This window comes from Pseudophryne corroboree, unplaced genomic scaffold, assembly GCF_028390025.1.
Source record: "Pseudophryne corroboree isolate aPseCor3 unplaced genomic scaffold, aPseCor3.hap2 scaffold_474, whole genome shotgun sequence".
Classification (NCBI taxonomy): domain Eukaryota; kingdom Metazoa; phylum Chordata; class Amphibia; order Anura; family Myobatrachidae; genus Pseudophryne; species Pseudophryne corroboree.
Genome location: NW_026970086.1, coordinates 473,787 through 494,036, shown reverse-complemented (window position 1 = coordinate 494,036; position 20,250 = coordinate 473,787).

The following is a 20,250-nucleotide window of genomic DNA, read 5'->3' as shown; positions in this document are numbered from 1 at the left end:
AGAGCCTGACCTGCTGCTCAGATGCGAGGAGGGGACGGGCGGTAGGTCCTCTGTGAGTACACTACACAGTCAAAATTAACTCTGACTCCTCACAACAGTGTGGACTGCAGGCGACGTCAGATGCCAATTTGGGTGTGCTTGCCGCACTACCTGCCCATCAAGCCCAACGTGGCATTTTGTATTAGGAACCCTATAACAGCATTCCGACATCCCTCCCTATGACGCTGCCATCCATACACTGCCGCTCTCATACATCCGTACACCGCCACTCTCATACATCCGCACACTGCCGCTCTCACACAACTGTACACTGTTGCTCTCATACATCCATACACTGCCGCTCTCATACATCCGTACAACCCCGCTCTCATACATCCGTACAACCCCGCTCTCATACATCCGTACAACCCCGCTCTCATACATCCGTACAACCCCGCACTCTTACAGCCGTACTCTTACAGCCGCAGACTGCCGCACTCTTACAGCAGCACACCGCCGCACGCATACAGCCGCACACCATCGCACTCATACAGCCGCACACCGACGCAGTTATACAGCCGTACATTGCCGCTCTCATACATCCGCACACTGCCGCTCTCATACATCCGCACACTGCCGCTCACATCTATACATACATAGCCTCCATACATCTACACATCCAATCCCCGCGCAAGGGAACACTGAAATCACTATCACTTTTCCCCGGGGTGTGACCACAGCCAGCCACTACTCCGGCCACCTTCTTGTGACACCAAAATGCATCTTACCTATCATCAGGGTGGTGCTGCTGCTGGGGGCAGGTTGCTGCCTCAGTCTCCTAGTTGGTGCTGCGATTGGAGGGGGTACTGCTTCCCTGTGCTGCCACTGTCTCCCGGATCATCGTGCCGCTGGCTGAATTGCAGCTTGACGCTACTGCTGCCGGGAGTAACAGCTTCCTGACTGTTGTTGCTGGTGGCTGCCTACTGCTCATTGCCGCCGGAACACTGACCGGCTCGGCAGTGATGCTGGCGGAGGAGTAGTGGCGGTGGGGTGGTGCCTGCTCCCTTCCCTCGAGCATGCCGCAGTGTAAAAAAATAAATAATAGAGAGCATACCAGGGTAAGAGTCTGTATGGATCACAGTGATTACACGGGGCACAGCATAAGGACACCTTGCTGTGAGGGGCTCTGCCCACACAGATTGCTGCACCCTCTCTGATGTCAGCCGCTGCCCTCTCGTTCTCTGGGCGGCCAGTTCCAGTGTGAGGTAGGAGAGGAAGAGAACACACAGGTGTTAGGCGCCGTGGTCCGCGATGTCCTCGCGGCCCGGCGCCTAGCAACTAGGGACGCCGAGCGTGCTAGCCGCCGGCTCCCTAGCAACGCTAGGACGCCGGGCGCGCTGAGCCGCCTGGACCCTAGCAACGGGGACGCTACGGACGGACTGCGCTCCCCTTGCAGGGTCAATCAAGTGAACTACACACACACACTTGTCTTCTGGTCGTGCAGCAAGGCAGCTGCACGGCATTGTGCTAATCAGGCTCTGAACTTCTGATTGAAGGACTCCCTGCTAAATACCTTCTCAGTGCTTCACACAGACGCCGGTAATAGCTTCCTGCATGCTGCTTTGGTTTGCTGACGTCTGTTCCAGTTCTGCTGTGTCCGGTCATTCCTGTCCTCAGAGTTCCTGAATCTTAGTGTTGTCATCTCTTCACAAGGAGTCTTCCAGTCCTCATTTACCCGCAACAGTCGCTAGAGGATCTCGTGTGGTTTTCGTGAGTGGCGGCTCTGCCGCGTGCTGCGGCCTAGGCCGCTTTATTTTGTATTCTGTGTTGGTGCATTTGCGGAGGTTTACGCTCCCACACTCCTCTCCGGAACTCGCCGGTGCCGGGTAGAAGAGTGGACAAGTGGGTATTTTGGTTGTCCTTTTCCCTGGCGGTTTTCCGCACATACTCTAGTTTAAAGTTAGTTTTGAGCCCCTGGCTTTGTTGTTTAGTAGAGGGCCCCTTGTTATCACCCTGTCTCGGATTTCTCTTTGTCTCCCATTAAGACCTGAGGGGGCATCGGAGTTGGGCAGACGTAATCCGCCCTTCAAACGCGGCTGCCATGGGCCCAAGCAACCATAGTCTCGCAAGAGATTTCTGACAGCACGGGCGAGACAATGGAGATAGGGCGCCAGGGGCTATTCCCGTTCCCACTCCCTTTCCAAGCATTACGTTCCAGTACTCAGGTCCTTGCTATAAGATATCCCCAGACCAGAGTATTGGAATCATAACAACAGGAGAGCAGCCCTGATATATAACAGAGGTGGAAGTTCTATAGGCAACAGAGACGGAGACCAGCCAGCCAGTCTCCCAGTGCCCTGATCACTACACGCCGCCAGCACAGCATTACAGGAGGGTCCTATAGTGCTGCCCTGAGCTAACAGGTGTGTGTACCAGTGTGCTGCGCCCTGGTGTCTCTGAGAGGGGTGAGGTCACCGTGCCGCTTTAGTATATGGCTTTTCCTTAGTACTGTAAGTTACAGCCCTGCACTAGTAGTGGCAACTCTGCCCTATGTGAACCTGTGAGGTTATTTTCCTATTTACAGAATAACCGGGGAGAAGGCGGCCACATTGCGGCTCTCAAGAGAAGGCACTCTAGTACACCCCCTGCTGGCGGCCACTGCGCAGGCGCAACAAATTGAAATGCCCGATCTCTATAATGGGGCATATTTCTCTTAATTAAAAAAAACCTGTAACTTTCTGAAAAACCACAACCCCAAAAGGCACTTCACAGGGACATGCTCTATCTAATAAAACAAACCCCAAGTCATATATATATATATATATATATATATATATATATAATAAGATTTTACTCACCGGTAAATCTATTTCTCGTAGTCCGTAGTGGATGCTGGGACTCCGTAAGGACCATGGGGAATAGCGGCTCCGCAGGAGACTTGGCACAACTAAAGAGAGCTTTAGGACTACCTGGTGTGCACTGGCTCCTCCCCCTATGACCCTCCTCCAGACCTCAGTTAGGATACTGTGCCCGGAAGAGCTGACACTAAGGAAGGATTTTGAATCCCGGGTAAGACTCATACCAGCCACACCAATCACACCGTACAACTCGTGATATTATACCCAGTTAACAGTATGACAACAACGGAGCCTCTGCACAGATGGCTCTCAACAATAACCCTTTTGTTAACAATAACTATGTACAAGTACTTGGGATGGGCGCCCAGCATCCACTACGGACTACGAGAAATAGATTTACCGGTGAGTAAAATCTTATTTTCTCTGACGTCCTAAGTGGATGCTGGGACTCCGTAAGGACCATGGGGATTATATCAAAGCTCCCAAACGGGAGGGAGAGTGCGGATGACTCTGCAGCACCGAATGAGCGAACTCCAGGTCCTCCTCAGCCAGGGTGTCAAACTTGTAAAATCTTGCAAATGTGTTTGACCCCGACCAAGTAGCAGCTCGGCAAAGTTGTAAAGCAGAGACCCCTCGGGCAGCCGCCCAAGAAGAGCCCACCTTCCTCGTGGAATGGGCTTTTACTGATCTAGAATGCGGCAGTCCCGCCGCAGAATGTGCAAGCTGAATTGTGCTACATATCCAGCGAGCAATAGTCTGCTTTGAAGCAGGAGCACCCATCTTGTTTGGTGCGTAGAGGATAAACAGCGAGTCAGTTTTCCTGACTCCAGCCATTCTGGAAACATAAATTTTCAGGGCCCTGACTACATCCAGCAACTTGGAATCCTCCAAGTTCCGAGTAGCCGCAGGCACCACAATAGGTTGGTTCAAATGAAACGCTGAAACCACCTTAGGCAGAAATTGGGGATGAGTCCTCAATTCCGCCCTATCCATATGGAAAATCACATAAGGGCTTTTACATGACAAAGCCGCCAACTCTGACACACGCCTGGCCGAAGCCAGGGCCAATAGCATGACCACTTTTGACGTGAGATATTTTAACTCCACGGTTTTAAGTGGCTCAAACCAATGTGATTTAAGGAAATCCAACACCACGTTGAGATCCCAAGGTGCCACTGGAGGCACAAAAGGAGGCTGAATATGCAGCACTCCTTTAACAAAAGTCTGAACTTCCGGCAGGGAAGCCAGTTCTTTTTGGAAGAAAATCGACAGAGCCGAAATCTGGACCTTAATGGACCCCAATTTGAGGCCCATATTCACCCCTGACTGTAGGAAGTGCAGGAATCGACCCAGTTGAAATTCCTCCGTTGGGGCCTTCCTGTCCTCACACCAAGCAACATATTTTCGCCATATGTGGTGATAATGTTTTGCGGTCACGTCCTTCCTGGCTTTGATCAGCGTAGGAATGACTTCCTCCGGAATGCCCTTTTCCTTCAGGATCCGGTGTTCAACAGCCATGCAACAAGGACTACCTCCTAGCAATTTACAACTCACGTCTCACAGAACAAGATTTAAATATTGACAAGGCACACTGAAATATAACGGTGATGCATGGTGCAGTATCGTGTCCTAGGATGTCATGTCGCAGCTTCTCCATAGGTAACGCCATCACATCTATTCTCTACGTCTGTGTCTGGGACACAGATTTATCCAACCTCACTCTGATATTATTGAAACTTTCACCCAGTCAGTTATTGGTGGTACCAACAGGGCCACCATCATATGTCTGCATTCCTAATATAGTTTCCTCTTGGGAAAAACATTCAGCGACCGACATGTTGACACACATGTACCAAGTACCCACAGACACATCGGCTTATGGGGGATAGACCTACAGTAAATCTGTCAGAGGGACAGAGAGGATTTTTCAGCTCACAACCCAGCGCCAAAAGTACACAGTCTGGGAAATAATAAACTCTATAGTGATAGACTTGTAACGCTCTATAGATGTGCTGGTGAGGTGAGGAAGAAGCCCCGCCGCTGTAATGGCACGCTTCTGTCCCGCTCAGAAACAAATAATTAATTACGCTGGCGGGGTAAGGACAGTGCCCAGGCACTAATGTCCACTTTTGCCAGCCTTTTGTGAGGAATTTATGCTGCCCACGGTGCCCCCCCCCCACCCACCCACATGCCCTGCACCCTGCAGTGCCTGTGTTTGTGTGGAAGCATGGCGCACAGCATTCCGCTCGCTGCGTGGTACCTCAGAATGCCGTCACTGGAGAAGAAGTCTTCTGTTCTTCTGCTACTCGCCTGTCTTCTGACTTCTGGCTCTGTAAGGGGGTGATGGCAGGCTACGGGAGTGGGCATCTAGGCGTACCCAGCGATCAGCACCCTCAGGAGCTAATGGTGTCCTGTCAGCCAGAAGCAGAGCCATTGAACTCACTAGAAGTTGGTCATACTTCTCTCCCCTAAGTTCCACGAAGCAGGGAGACTGTTGCCAGCAGCCTCCCTGAAAATAAGAAAAACTAACATAAGTCTTTTCAGAGAAACTCAGTAGAGCTCCCCTGTAGTGCATCCAGTCTCACTGGGCACAATTCTAAAACTGGAGTCTGGAGGAGGGGCATAGAGGGAGGAGACAGTTCACACCCTTTGAAAGTCTTAAAGTGCCCATGTCTCCTGCGGATCCCGTCTATACCCCATGGTTCTTAATGTGATCCCAGCATCCTCTAGGACGTATGAGAAAACAAATAACGCACACACGAGGAGGAGAGAACAAAGGAAGCTATAAGGAGGGGAGGGGAGGGGAGGGGGGGGGGGTAAGGTAGTAAAGGGATATTGGATAAACTACAACCTTATACATATTCATTAATGTACCAGTAGTTAGAAGTAGAAGAGCTCTAACAGAAACCACAAAGCTTATCTAAAGCCACACCACACTGGATATGCCCAATCTCATTTGATCTTTGAAGCAAAGCAGTATTGGACTTTGTTACTACCAAGCAGTCTCCCATCCATGTATTATCAGATTCTTTAGGTGTTTTTAAACTATCAACACCCTTTTCTTGGTACTGTACATTTAATTTTTACACATATTCTTTTATGTACCAGAAGTTAGAAGTAGAAGAGCTCTAACAGAAACCACGAGCTCATCTACAGCCACAGCACACTGGATTTGCCCAATCTCTCCTGATCATGGAAGCTGAGCAGTGTTGGTCCTGGTTTTAGTACTTGGATGGGAGACCACCAGGAAATACCAGGAGTTGTGTGTATTTTTACAATACCAACACCGTTCTCTTGATGCATTCCATTTTGAAACATTGGGGCAGATCTATTAAGCCTGGTGAACTGATAAAGTGCAAGGTGATAAAGTACCAGCCAGTCAGCTCCTAACTGTCATTTTTCAAACCCAGCCTGTGACATGGCAATTAGGAGCTGATTGGCTGGTACTTTATCACCATGCAAATTATCATTTCACCAGGTTTAATAAATCGTCCGCTTATTCATTTATGTACGAGTAGTTAGAAGTAGAAGAACTCTAACAGAAACCACTAAGCTCATCTACAGCCACACCACACTGTATATGCCCAATATCACCTGATCTTAGGCCTGGTTTGTTCTTGGATGTGAGACCACCTGGGAATACCAGGTGCTGTAGGTAGTTTTATACTACCAACACCGTTCTCTTGATGCATTCTATTTTGAAACTTATTCATTGATGTAGAAGTTAGAAACAGCAAAAATCATCTACAGCCGCACCACACTGGATATGTCCAATCCAGTGGCGTAACTAGAAATTTTTCTCCCCCAAGCCAAGAAATTCTTCGGCGCCCCCCCCCCCCCCTTCATGCTCCATAATTGGGAGCAAGAAAGGGATAAATATGCGCGCGCCTAAGGCGCGCGCGTCAAAAAAGGGGCGTGGTTTTGTTGGAGTGGGCGTGGTTTCACATAAAGGGGCGTGGCATTGCAGGAAAAGACTACCTTATACCCCAGTTTTGCAACCTGCACGCCCATACGTTGGCCACCACAGGAAAGAAAAATAATCCTGATTCATGCCCCTTACATTATTTGTCATTTTTCCTCCTTATAGTAATGCCCAGTATACATTATGCCACATACTGCAATGGCCCTTAGACATTATGCCGCACACAATAATGCACGACACAATATGCACACACTGTAATGCCCCCGACACATTATGCCACACACCGTAATGTCTGTGACACATTATGCCACACACCGTAATGCCTGTGACACATTATGACAGGAATCGCAATGCCCGTTATACATTATGCTACACACTGCAATGCCCCTGATACATTATAGCACATACAATGTCTGTGACACATTATGACACACACCGCAATGTCCGTGATACATTATGCCACACACTGCAATGCCCGATACATTATAGCACATACAATGCCTGTGACACATTATGCCACACACTGCAATGACCTTGAGACATTATACCACAATGCCCGTGATATAGTATACCATACACCGTAATGCCTGTGACACATACCGCAATGACCTGCCCGTTATACCCTATGCCACACATCGCAATGCCCGTTATGTATTATGCCACACTGCAATGACCCTGAGACATTATACCACATACCACAATGCCCGTGATATAGTATACCACACACCGTAATGCCTGACACATTATGACACACACCGCAATGTCCGTGATACATTATGCCACACACTGCAATGACCCTGAGACATTATACCACATATCACAATGCCCGCGATATAGTATACCATACACCGTAATGCCTGCGACACATTATGACACACACCGCAATGTCCGTGATACATTATGCCACACACCGTAATGCCCATTACACATTAAGTCCTACAGTAAGGCTTCTAATTACTTTTCAATTACCTGCTCGTTGTCAGGGGTTTCATGCACTGGGTGTCATGCTCGTTGCCAGGGGTTTCATGCTCTTGGTTCCATGCACGGTGCCAGGGGTTTTCATGCTCAGGGTGTCATGCTCGTTGCCAGGGGTTTCATGCACTGGGTGTCATGCTCGTTGCCAGGTGTTTCATGCACTGGGTGTCATGCTCGTTGCCAGATGTTTCATGCACTGGGTGTCATGCTCGTTGCTAGGAGGTAGTCCTTGTTGCTAGGGCTGTGCTCCCAGTGCCACATATGTCCCCAGTGCCAGATATTCCCCCACGGTGCCAGGTACTTACATGCCCCAGTGCCAAATATAGTCGTCGTCCCCATGTGCCAGGTACACATATGCCCCCAGTGCCAGATATTCCCCCCCAGTGCCATATATGCCCCCAGTGCCAGATATTCCCCCCAGTGCCATATATGCCCCCCGTGCCATATATGCCCCCAGTGCCAGATCCCCCCCCGAGTGCCATATATGCCCCCAGTGCCAGATATTCCCCCCCAGTGCCATATATGCCCCAGTGCCAGATATCCCCCCCAGTGCCAGATATGCCCCCAGTGCCAGATATTCCCCCCAGTGCCAGAAATGCCCCAGTGCCAGATATTCTTCCCTCCCCCCCCCGTGCCATATATGCCCCCAGTGCCAGATATTTACCCCCCCGCCGTCGCTTTTTGGAGGGACACGGAGGGCACAGCTCGTCTCTCCTGTGTCCCTCCTGCTGCATCATCTCCGGCGGCCGCCGGTCTAATAGGGGGAAGTGCCGGTTCGTGAGCCAATTAGAGCTCACGGACGGCACTTCCCCCTATTAGACCCGCGGCCGCCGGAGATGATGCAGCAGGAGGGACACAGGGAGGCGCGCTGTGTGCCCTCCGTGTCCCTCCAAAAAGCGGCGGAGGGAAGGAGACTGCAGACTGACATGCGGACGCTCGTCCGCATGTCAGTCTGCTGTAAATCAGTGGCGCCCCCGCAGCCCCTCGCCCCCAAGCCACCGCGAGGACTGCGGGGGCAGTAGTTACGCCACTGGTCCAATCTCATCTGATGATGGAAGCTAAGCAGTGTTGTGCCTGGTTTGTTTTTGGATTTCAAGTCCTGCCTTCTGGTTTGGCCACGGCACCTCGGATATTCACCAAGGTCATGGCCGTGATGACGACCCTTCACCATCAGAGAATCAGGATCCTGCCAAATCTGGACGACTTGCTGATCCTGGTGAACTCCCAAGAGGTTCTCCACAGTTATCTGGAACTGGCGGTCCAATTCCTAAAAGTCCACGGGTGGCTCATCAACTGAAAAAAGTCCTCGCTGGTCCCTGCTCGGAACATTGTGCACCTAGGGGCACTGCTGGACACACACAGCCAACAATTGTTTCTGTCTCCAGAGAAAGTCCTGAAAATTCAGGACAGTATCGTCCTCTCTCGCCCAAGAGTGTTGATACACACAGCGATGCAAGTACTAGACCTCATGGTGTCGGCTTTCGATATGGTAGAGTACGCTCAATTTCATTACCGCCCTCTGCAGAGGTTAATCCTCTCCAAGTGGGACGGCCTGCCTCATCGGATGATGTCTCAAATGATCTCCTTGACTCCGGAGGTTCGTCTGACACTGAGCTGGTGGCTACAGGACCAACAGTTGAGCAGGGGCCATCCCTTCTGGATCTCCAACTGTGTCCTCCTGACAATGGATGCCAGTCTTTTGGGCTGGGCCATGGTGTTGGAGCAACACTTTCTCCAGGGTCGGTGGACCAGGGAGGAATCTCTCCTCCTGATATACATTCTGGAATTGCAGGCAGTGTTCAATTAATTGACACTGGCCCTGCCTCTAGTACAGAACAGGCCTGTTCAAGTACAATCTGACAACGCCACCACGGTAGTGTACACAAATCATCAAGGCGGCACTCGAAACTGCATGGCAAAGCTGGAAGTATCAAAAATCCTCCGTTGGGTAGAAAGTCATCTGACAGCAATATCGGCAGTGTTCATTCCCGGAGTCCTCAACTAGGAAGCGGATTTCCTCAGTCGTCAGGACGTTCACGCTGGAGAGTGGAGAGGCCGCAGCAGAAATGTCTGCACTGGTGTCAGTAGGTGACTGAGGCAGGGATGACTGGGAGATAGTGGGTGACTGAAGCATGTATGAGTGGGAGATAGTGGGTGACTGAGGCCGGGGTGACTGGGAGATAGTGGGTGACAGGGAGATAGTGGGTTACTGAGGGAGGGGTGATAGGAAGGGGTTGGGTAAGTATGGGAAGAAAGTGGGTGACAGGTATAATAAATGACTAAGGCAGGGGTGATAGGGAGATAGTGGATGACTGTGGCAGGGGTGACAGGGACAGTAAGAGACTGAGGCAGGGGTGACAGGGATAGTGGCTGACTGAGGCAGGGGTGACTGGGAGATAGTGGGTGACTGAGGCAGGGTTGACAGGGATAGTGGGTGACTGAAGCAGGGGTGATAGGGTGACAGTGGGTGACTAAAGCAGGGGTGACTGGTATAGTGGGTGACTGAGGCAGGGATCGCAGATATAGTGGTTGACTGAGGCAGCGGTGACTGGGAGATAGTGGGTAACTGAGGCAGGGGTGACAGGGAAAGTGTGTGACTCAGGCAGGGGTGATAGGGAGATAGTGGGCTGCATATCTCTGCCTCACTGCAGCAGCACATTCCTGCTTCAATGACAGCAGCACATCCCTACCTCACTTATAGCAGCACATCCCTGCCTCGCTGACAGCAGCACATCCCTGCCTCGCTGACAGCAGCACATCCCTGCCTCGCTGACAGCAGCACATCCCTGCTTCACTGACAGCAGCACATCCCTGCTTCGCTGACAGCAGCACATCCCTGCTTCGCTGACAGCAGCACATCCCTGCTTCGCTGACAGCAGCACATCCCTGCCTCGCTAACAGCAGCACATCCCTGTCTCGCTGACAGCAGCACAGCACTGCTTCGCTGACAGCAGCACATCACTGCTTCACTACCAGCAGCACATCCCTGCCTCACTGGCAGCAGCACATCCCTGCCTTACTGACAGCTGTATATAGGGCCTAATTCAGACCTGATCCCTGCTGTGCATATTCACACAACAGGAGATCAGGTCTGAAGTGCGTGTGTGCTGGTGCCGCAGTGCACCGGCACATGCCAGAGATGCGATCAGCATCTCTGCCCAGTGAGCGCCTCTGCCTGATTGACAGGCAGAGGCGGTCACTGGGCAGGAGGAGTCGGGCCAGCGGCGTTGTGCCGCCATTTTGGGGGCACAGTCAGGACAACGCAGACATGACCGGACCGTATGGGGGCGGGCCGTGACGGCTGCGTGACCCGGACAGCAACGGGCCTTATTTACTAAAATCTCAGATAAATTTTATGGCATTTATGTGCAGTCTAGTTTGCACAGTTGATAGAGTGTTGATCTTGCACTATCAATGTAAGCCTCACATAGGTTTGATACACATGTAAGTTTGTTTTTATTTTACTACATTGTGGTTTGTGGCTCTATACCATGTAATGCATGTCTTTTAACAGTAGTCAAGTCTTCCAATGTGCTTGTTAGTGAAACCCAATAGATAGCTTTATTTTATTTTGTTTCTTCAAATATTGAATGCATATGTCTTATAACTTTTTTTTTTTTTCAATATACAGGTTGAGTATCTGTATATACATTTTTATTATAAGATTTTCAATGACACAAGTACATCCAAGTTGCAGATTATGGATTGTGAAGGACAAATCAACCATATAAACAATTTAAGCAATTTAAATTGCATGCAGGTAGTAGAATATCAAACTCCTTGGATGAGAGTTGGTCGTAATAAACTAGGATAGAAAAGAATAAAGTAGAAAATAAGATTTTAAACCTACCGGTAAATCTTTTTCTCGTAGTCCGTAGAGGATGCTGGGGACTCCGTAAGGACCATGGGGATAGACGGGCTCCACAGGAGACATGGGCACTTTAAGAAAGACTTTAGTTCTGGGTGTGCACTGGCTCCTCCCTCTATGCCACAGTTAGAGAAACTGTGCCCAGAGGAGACGGACAGTATGAGGAAAGGAATTTGTTAATCCAGGGCAAGATTCATACCAGCCACACCAATCACACCGTATAACTTGTGATAAACTACCCAGTTATCAGAATGAAAAAACAACATAGCATCAGTGCAGGACCGATGCAACTATAACATAACCCTTATTGAAGCAATAACTATATACAAGTATTGCAGAAGTAGTCCGCACTTGGGACGGGCGCCCAGCATCATCTACGGACTACGAGAAAAAGATTTACCAGTAGGTTTAAAATCTTATTTTCTCTAACGTCCTAGAGGATGCTGGGGACTCCGTAAGGACCATGGGGATTATACCAATGCTCCAAAACGGGCGGGAGAGTGCGGATGACTCTGCAGCACCGATTGAGCAAACATGAGTTCCTCCTCAGCCAGGGTATCAAACTTATAGTATTTTGCAAAGGTGTGTGAACCCGACCAAGTAGCAGCTTGACACAGCTGTAGTGCCAAGACCCCTCGGGCAGCCGCCCAAGAAGAGCCCACTTTCCTCGTGGAATGGGCCTTGACCGATTTCAGTAACTGCAATCCAGCCATAGAATGCGCTTGCTGAATCGTGTTACAAATCCGGCGAGCAATAGCCTGCTTTGAAGCAGGGGCACCAATCTTGTTGGTTGCATACAGGACAAACAGCGCTTCAGTTTTCCTGACTCTAGCCGTCCTGGCCACGTAAATTTTCAAAGCCCTAACCACATCAAGTAACTCGGAATCCTCCAAGTCACGCGTAGCCACAGGCACCACAATAGGTTGGTTCATATGAAAAGATGAGACCACTTTTGGTAGGAATTGAGGACGGGTCTGCAATTCCGCTCTATCCACATGGAATACCAAATATGGGCTTTTATGTGACAAAGCCGCTAATTCCGACACTCGCCTAGCCGAAGCCAAGGCTAATAACATGACCACCTTCCATGTGAGATATTTTAACTCCACTGTTTTAAGTGGTTCAAACCAGTGTAATTTTAGAAAACTTAACACCACGTTAAGGTCCCAAGGTGCCACCGGAGGCACAAAAGGAGGCTGAATATGCAGCACTCCTTTTACAAAAGTCTGAACTTCTGGAAGAGAAGCCAATTCTTTTTGAAAGAAAATGGATAAGGCTGAAATCTGGACCTTAATAGAGCCTAATTTTAGGCCCAAATTCACTCCAGTTTGTAGGAAGTGAAGGAAACGGCCCAGATGGAATTCTTCCGTAGGAGCATTCCTGGCCTCACACCAAGAAACATAATTTCGCCATATACGGTGTAATGTTTTAACGTTACATCCTTCCTAGCCTTTATCAGCGTAGGGATGACCTCAACCGGAATGCTAGGATCCGGCATTCAACCGCCATGCCGTCAAATGCAGCCGCGGTAAGTCTTGGAACAGACAGGGCCCCTGATGCAACAGGTCCTGTCTTAGAGGGAGAGGCCACAGATCTTCTGTGAGCATTTCCTGCAGATCCGGATACCAGGTCCTCCGTGGCCAATCTGGAACAATGAGGATTGTTCTCACTCCTCTTTGTCTTATTATCCTCAACACCTTGGGTATGAGAGGAAGAGGAGGAAATACATAGACCGACCGGAACACCCACGGTGTCACTAGGGCGTCTACAGCTACTGCCTGAGGGTCTCTTGACCTTGCGCAATACCTCTGTAGCTTTTTGTTGAGCCAGGACGGCATCATGTCTATCTGTGGCAGTTCCCACCGACTTGTAATCTGTGCAAAGACTTCCTGATGAAGTCCCCACTCTCCCGGATGTAGGTCGTGTCTGCTGAGGATGTCTGCTTCCCAGTTGTCCACTCCCGGAATGAACACTGCTGACAGTGCGCTTGCGTGATTCTCCACCCAGCGAAGAATTCTGGTGGCTTGTGCCATCGCCACTCTGCTTCTTGTGCCGCCTTGGCGGTTTACATGAGCCACTGCGGTGACGTTGTCTGACTGGATCAGAACCAGTTGGTCGCAAAGTAAGGTCTCCGCTTGACGTAGGGCATTGTATATGGCCCTTAGTTCCAGGATGTTGATGTGAAGACAAGTCTCTTGACTTGACCAAAGACCTTGGAAATTTCTTCCCTGTGTGACTGCTCCCCAACCTTGGAGGCTTGCGTCTGTGGTCACCAGGATCCAGCCCTGAATGCTGAATCTGCGTCCCTCGAGAAGGTGAGCACTCTGCAGCCACCACAAGAGTGATACCCTGACCCTGGGGGACAGGGTGATCAACCAATGCATCTGTAAATGTGACCCGGACCACTTGTCCAGTAGGTCCCATTGGAAAGTCCTCGCATGGAACCTGCCGAATGGAATGGCCTCGTATGATGCCACCATCTTTCCCAGGACTCGAGTGCAGTGATGCACTGACACAAGTTTTGGTTTCAATAGGTTCCTGACAAGAGTCATGAGTTCCTGGGCCTTTTCTATCAGGAGATAAACCCTCTTCTGGTCTGTGTCCAGAATCATGCCCAAGAAAGACAGACGAGTAGTAGGAATCAACTGCGACTTCGGGATATTGAGAATCCAGCTGTGTTGCTGTAACACTTTCAGTGAAAGTGATACGCTGTTCAGCAACTGCTCTCTTGATCTCGCTTTTATGAGATCGCCCAAGTACGGGCTAATTGTGACACCTTGCTTGCACAGGAGCACCATCATTTCCGCCATTACCTTGGTGAAAATTCTCAGGGCCATGGAGAGACCAAACAGCAACGTCTGAAATTGGCAATGACAGTCCTGTACCGCAAATCTGAGTTACGCCTGATGAGGTGGATAAATGGGGACATGAAGGTATGCATCCTGTACACAAATGCGGACAACAGGTGTCAAGCCGTGTGTTGCCTTTGTCAAGCTGTAATAAGTAGGGATAAGGACGTTAACCACCTCGGAACATCCTCCCTTATACGTCACCTGCAGCGCATTCATCATAAGTCAGTGACAAGTTCAAAAACTTTGGATGACAGCGGAAGCAGTCCACTAACCACTAAATCCCTTCCGCTTGTAACCAAGCTCCTGCAAACCACACCACCAACTCCCTCAGTGTCAATTTCCTCCTTAGACAGGAGAGCCAATAGTCCTGCAGGCCATGTCACTGGCAAGTCTGACGAGTCCTCTCCTGCCTGGGATTCCTCCGATGCATCCTTGAGTGTAACGCCTACTGCTGCTGGCGCTGCTGTTGTTGCTGCTGGGAGTCGATCGTCATCCCAGAGGGGAAGTCGGAAGACCACTTGTACTTCTTCCAGTAAGCAATTGACTGTCCAACAGTCCTTTGCGAGGAAGATGAAATATCACAGCAGTCATCCTGCTGCAAAGCGGATAACTCAGGTCTGGGTGGTGAGAAACGTGGTTCCGGTATCCATCGTTAATTTAGAGGCAACTAGAGACTTGATTGAGGTACTGTGTCCCCGGTACCAAATACCCTCTAGGTTCCATTTCTCTAGGCAGGCGATACCGAAAATGTACACAGACCTCAGAAAAAGAGTCACCAGTGTCCTAAAAAATGCAGTTGTACCCAATGTCCACTTGTCTGTGGTTAAGTGGAGCAGGGCAGACTCAGGACTATATGACTGTGACAGCCCACTGGGTAGATGTATTGCCTCCCGCAGCAAGAACAGCAGCGGCGGCACCAGTAGCAGCATCTCGCAATTGCCAACTCGTTCCTAGGCAGGCTACGCTTTGTATCACCGCTTTCCATAAGAGGCACACAGCTGACAACCACTTACGGAAACTGAGGAACATCATCGCAGAATGGCTTACCCCAATTGAACTCTCCTGGGGATTTGTGACATCGGACAACGCCACCAATATTGTGCGTGCATTACATCTGGGCAAATTCCAGCACGTCCCATGTTTTGCACATACATTGAACTTGGTGGTGCAGAATTATTTAAAAAACGACAGGGGCGTGCAAGAGATGCTGTCGGTGGCCCGAAGAATTGCGGGCCACTTTCTGCATTCAGCCACCGCGTGCCGAAGACTGGAGCACCACCAAACATTCCTGAACCTGCCCTGCCATCCTCTGAAGCAAGAGGTGGTAACGAGGTGGAATTCAACCCTCTATATGCTTCAGAGGATGGAGGAGCAGCAAAAGGCCATTCAAGCCTATACATCTACCCACGATATAGGCAAAGGAGGGGGAATGCACCTGACTCAAGCGCAGTGGAGAATGATTTCAACGTTGTGCAAGGTTCTGCAGTCCTTTGAACTTGCCACACGTGAAGTCAGTTCAGACACTGCCAGCCTGAGTCAGGTCATTCCCCTCATCAGGCTTTTGCAGAAGAAGCTGGAGACATTGAAGGAGGAGCTAAAACAGAGCGATTCCGCTAGGCATGTGGGACTTGTGGATGGAGCCCTTAATTCGCTTAACCAGGATTCAATCTGTTGAAATCAGAGCAATAAATTTTGGCCACCGTGCTCGATCCTAGATTTAAAACCTACATTGTATCTCTCTTTCCTGCAGACACAAGTCTGTAGAGGTTCAAAGACCTGCTGGTGAGAAAATTGTCAAGTCAAGCGGAACGTGACCCGTCAACAGCTCCTCCTTCACATTCTCCCGCAACTGGGGGTGCGAGGAAAAGGCTAAGAATTCCGAGCCCACCCGCTGGCGGTGATGCAGGGCAGTCTGGAGTGAGTGCTGACATCTGGTCCGGACTGAAGGACCTGGCAACGATTACTGACATGTCGTCTACTGTCACTGCATATGATTCTGTCACCTTTGAAAGAATGGTGGAGGATTATATGAGTGACCGCATCCAGGTAGGCACGTCAGACAGTCCGTATGTATACTGGCAGGAAAAAGAGGCAATTTGGAGGCCCTTGCACAAACTGGCTTTATTCTACCTAAGTTGCCCTCCCTCCAGTGTGTACTCCAAAAGAGTGTTTAGTGCAGCCGCTCACCTTGTCAGCAATCGGCGTACAAGGTTACTTCCAGAAAATGTGGAGAAGATGATGATCATCAAAATTAATTATAATCAATTCCTCCGTGGAGACATTCACCAGCAATTGCCTCCAGAAAGTACACAGGGATCTGAGATGGTGGATTCCAGTGGGGACGAATTAATAATCTGTGAGGAGGGCGATGTACACAGTGAAAGGGGTGAGGAATCGGAGGATGATGAGGTGGACATCTTGCCTCTGTAGAGCCAGTTTGTGCAAGGAGAGATTGATTGCTTCTTTTTTGGTGGGGGTCCAAACCAACCAGTCATTTCAGTCAGCCGTGTGGCAGACCCTGTTGCTGAAATGATGGGTTCGTCAATGTTTTTCTTTTCAATCTAAGCCCCTGCAGTTTTCTGTAAGAATCTGCTTCGCTATGATGATCAACAAGTCACAAGGGCAAACACTCAGGGCTGGAGGCGTAGATCTTAGGACCAGCTGCTACAAGCATGGCAAAGGTGTCACTATCATTGGTGACACCCAGAGAGGCAGCGAGGGAGATTGTAAAGCAGTGCGCGCAGATAAGCAGCGCAATGGTAAAATGGAGGCATGGTCTCATAGGTAGGGGTGTGGCCTGTTGGCCTGAATCTCCATTTTGTTGCTCCGGGTATCCCGGGGGTTGAGTGCTGCACCCGGGGACTAGTGTGTGAGTGGTGCTGGCTCCTGCACAGTGACAGAAACTGGGTGTTGCACGTAATGTCACAGTGAAACACCCATATTCTGTCACTGAAGAGGAGCCGGCACTTTGGTGTCACCCCCCTTGGCGGGTGACACTCGGGTGTGGGCCGCAACCCCGTTGTGATGCCACTGACCCATGGGAAGCTTTACGTGGCTTACCCATGTGTTAGTAGCCCCAAGCATCTTTTGTGTAAGTCCCTGAAGAAAAACTTAAAATATTTACAAATAAATTGCAGTCGCAGTGCAGTTCAGCGTGATCATAAAAAATGGGTTAGCCTCCTGTTGGTGCAGACTGTACGTGTGCGCAGGAAGCCGCCACCATTTTTGTGATCGCAACGGCTGCATGTGATGTCATGCAGCCGCTCTGACCACGCCTCCTGTTTCTCCGTTGAAGCCCTGCCCCCGCACCGCTCCATCTCCGACTTTGAAATGGAGTGTTGCTGACCCCCCCCCCCCCCCGCACCGATTGACAGTCACAGAAAATGCAGGCGCATGCGTATGCTCTTAGCAATTTTTGCAGTTGGATTGCTTATTGTGATTGCAATCCAACCTGAATCAGGCTCTATTACCTATCACAATGCACTGCAGGTAGTACAAAATGGGGTTAATATAGGAGAAAACCCCCCAGAGCTGTGCTCCTTAACTGTCCCTGGTGGCTAGTGGAGCGGCTGCCCAGTAATCAGTGTCCACGCCAGTGCGCACACGGCCCGCCCCCTACAGCCATGCTGGATCACGGTATAGTGTGGGCACAGAAGCCCCTTACCTCCCTTTCATCAGCGGCCTCGTGATCCCGGAGGGCGGTGTGTGTGTGACTGACCTTAGGAAGAAACCGGAGCCTCCGCTGCAGTGACCCAGCAACCAGGGCACGGGAGTATACTGCGCCGCTGGGAGTGATGGAGCTGCAGTAAAGATGTCTATTAGACCTAGCCTGCTGCAGCCCTTGTACATTCTTATAAAAAAAGTTCTTCTTTTCTTGTCAAAATTAATAGCTAAGTATAGGCTGCCTGAGGCAGCCCCCTGTTAAGTGTCCTGCTACTGAAGGCACCAACTACAAACTGAGCTCCCTGTTCATGGAAGCGAGGTTATAGAGCAGGGGGCGCTGAGCATCTTGGGAACAGTCAAAAGCTTTGAGCCTGTTGGTGCCTCAGATCAAGATCCTACTCTACACCACAATGTGAATCCTTGTGGAGTCCAGTGTACCCCACAGAAGAAATGAATGTGTCACACCCATTGGCAGCAACATTAGAATAGCTGCTGATGGGCACAATGGAGAAAGGAAGGGGGAAAAACATTTGAATCCAGCACATATATGTAATTTGAATATGTAATTTGTACCTTCCTACTTTAAAATGTAATGGATGAACCTCACCCTGTGAGAACTATCTTCATGATCAAGAGATCTCATATGCAAGATAAGTATGTGTTGGCAGAGGCGCTCACTGGGCAGAGATGCTGATCGCATCTCTGGCATGTGCCGGTGCACTGCGGCACCAGCACACACACACACACACTTCAGACCTGATCTCCTGTTGTGTGAATATGCACAGCAGAGATCAGGTCTGAATACAGCTGTCAGTAAGGCAGGGATCTGCTGCTGCCAGTGAGGCAGGGATGTGCTGCTGTCAGTGAAGCAGTGATCTGCTGCTGCCAGTGAGGCAGGGATCTGCTGCTGCCAGTGAGGCAGGGATGTGCTGCTATAAGTGAGGCAGGTATGTGCTGCTGTCAATGAGGCAGGGATGTGCTGCTGTCAGTGAAGCAGGGATGTGCTGCTGTCAGCGAGGCAGTGATCTGCTGCCCACTATCTCCCTATCACCCCTGCCTGAGTCACACACTTTCCCTGTCACCCCTGCCCCAGTTACCCACTATCTCCCAGTCACCGCTGCCTCAGTTAACCACTATACCTGCGACCCCTGCCTCAGTCACCTACTATACCAGTCACCCCTGCTTTAGTCACCCACAATCTCTGTCACCCCTGCCTCAGTCAACCACTATCTCCATATCACCCCTACCTCAGTCACCCACTATCCCTGTCACCTCTGCCTCAGTCACCCACTGTCACCCTATCACCCCTGCCTCAGTCACCCACTATCCCTGTCACCCCTGCCTCAGTCTCCTACTGTCCCTGTCACCCCTGCCACAGTCATCCACTATATCCCTATCACCCCTGCCTTAGTCACTGACTATCTCCCAGTCACCCCGGCCTCAGTCACCCACTATCTCCCAGTCATACATGCTTCAGTCACCCACTATCTCCCAGTCATCCCTGCCTCAGTCACCTACTGACACCAGTGCAGACATTTCTGCTGCGGCCTCTCCACTCTCCAGCGTGAACGTACTGACGACTGAGGAAATCCGCTTCCCAGTTGAGGACTCCGGGAATGAACACTGCCGATATTGCTGGCAGATGACGTTCTACCCAACTGAGGATTTTTGATACTTTTAGCTTTGCCATGCAATTTCGAGTGCCGCCTTGATGATTTGTGTACACTACCGTGGTGTCGTTGTCCGATTGTACTTGAACAGGCCTGTTCTGTACTAGAGGCAGGGCCAGTGTCAATGAATTGAACACTGCCCGCAATTCCAGAATGTTTATCGGGAGGAGAGATTCCTCCCTGGTCCACCGATGGTGAAGGGTCGTCATCACGGCCATGACCTTGGTGAATTTCCGAGGTGCCGTGGCCAAACCAGAAGGCAGGACCTGAGATCCAAAAACTAACCAGGCACAACACTGCTTAGCTTCCAACATCAGATGAGATTGGACATATCCAGTGTGATGCGGCTGTAGATGATTTTTGCTGTTTCTAACTTCTACTTCTAACTACTGGTACATCAATGAATAAGTTTCAAAATATAATGCATCAAGAGAACGGTGTTGGTAGTATAAAACTACCTACA